The sequence below is a fragment of the Orycteropus afer genome, unplaced genomic scaffold (assembly GCF_000298275.1).
Source record: "Orycteropus afer afer isolate SDZICR_OR568_19922 unplaced genomic scaffold, OryAfe1.0 scaffold00819, whole genome shotgun sequence".
In the NCBI taxonomy this organism is placed as follows: domain Eukaryota; kingdom Metazoa; phylum Chordata; class Mammalia; order Tubulidentata; family Orycteropodidae; genus Orycteropus; species Orycteropus afer.
In genome coordinates, this window is record NW_006922406.1 from 622546 (window position 1) to 624472 (window position 1927).

Sequence of the window (1927 nt, forward strand, 5' to 3'; positions counted from 1 at the left end):
TATCCCTCATTCCACATCCTCTTCTGAATCTACCCTGCATTTCTGGAAGTTCTCTGTCAATATATTGCTGCAAAAGTTTTTTCATTATATTCAGTAAGATTTTACTTGCATGTGATATTAATGATGTTGTTCGATAATTTTCACATTCTGTGGGATCACTTTCTTTGGATGGGTACAAATATGGATCTTTTCCAGTCAGTTGGTCAGGTAGTTGTCTTCCAAATCTCTTGGCATAGTCAAGGGAGTGCCTCTAGTACGACATCCATTTGTTGAAACATCTCAGTGGGCATCCTGTCAATTCCTGGAGCCTTGTTCTTTGCCACTTGCCTCAGTGCAGCTTCAACTTCTTCCTTCAGTACCATTAGTTCTTGGTCATTTGTCACCTCTGGAAATGGATGAACATCAACCAATTCTTTTTGGTTCAGTGACTCTGTGTATTCCTTCCATCTTCTTTTGATGTTGCCTGCATTATTCATTATATCGTCCATAGAATCTTTCAATATTGCCACTCTAGGCTTAAATTTCCTCTTCTGTTCATTCAGCTTGAGAAACACCGAGCATGTTCTTCCCTTTTGAATTTCCAACTCAATATCTTTGTACATTCATTTTAATTGTCTTGTCTCCTTGAGCTGCTCTTTGGAATCTTCTGTTGAGCTCTTTTGTCTTGTCATTTCTTCCATTTGCTTTAGCTACTCTCAGTTCAAGGGCAAGTTTCACAGTCTCTTCTGACATTCGTTTTGTTTTATTCTTCCTTTCTTATCTTTTTTAATGACCTTTTGCTTTTTTCATGCATTGTGTTATTGATGTCAACCCCAAATTCTGCTGGTTTTCAGTCATTGGTGTTCAATCCATCAAAACTATTCCTTAAAGGGTCTCTAATTTCAGGAGGGATATTATCAAAGTCATATTTTGGCTTCTGAACTTGTTTTAATTGTCTTCAACTTCAACTTGAACTTGCAAATGAGAAGTTAATGGTCAGTTCCACAATCAGCTCCTGACCTTATTTCATCTGAAGATATTGAGCTTCTTCATCATCTCTTGCTACAGATGTAGTCAATACAATTCATGTGTACTCCGTCTGGCAAAGTCCACGTGTATAGGCACCTTTTGTGTTGTTGAAAAAATGTTTGCAATGAATAACTCATTGATCTTCCATAATTCCATCATGCAATCCCTAGCATTATTTCTATCTCCAAGGCCAAATTTTCCAACTACCGATATTTCTTCTTCTTTTTTTTTTTAAACTTTTGTATTATAGTGACCAGTGATAATCAGCACATCTTGATTGCATATTTGGTCAATTTCAGACTACAGAAGTTGGTAAAAATCCTCAATTTTCTCATTTTTGGCTTTGGTGGTTGGTGCGCAAATTTTTATCAAACAACACATTTTAATATTTATAGTCTTTCTGACAATACTAAAATATAAATATCATATTGGAGACACATTAAATCTATTCTTCAGGTGGTCTCTAAATTCAGGTGGGATATAATCGAAGTCATATTTTGGCTCTTGTGGAATTGTTTTAATTTTTTTCAGCTTCAACTAGAACTGCCATATGGATAATTGATGGTCTTCTTATAGTCATATCCTGGCCTTCTTTTGGCAGAAGATATTGAGCTTCTCCATTGCTTCTTTCCAAACATGTAGTCAATCTGAGTTCTATGAATTCTATCTGGTGAGGTCCACATATATAGTCACCATTTATGTTATTGAAAAACAAACCAAAAGGCATTTGCATTGAATAAGTCATTGATCTTTCAAAATTCTATCATGAGATGTCTGACATGATTTCTATCCCCAAGGCCACATTTTCCAACTACTGGTGATTCTCCTTTGTTTCCAACTACTGCATTCTATCATCAGTGATAATCAACACAGATTGATTACATGCTTGGTCAATTTCAGATTACAGAAGTTGGTAAAA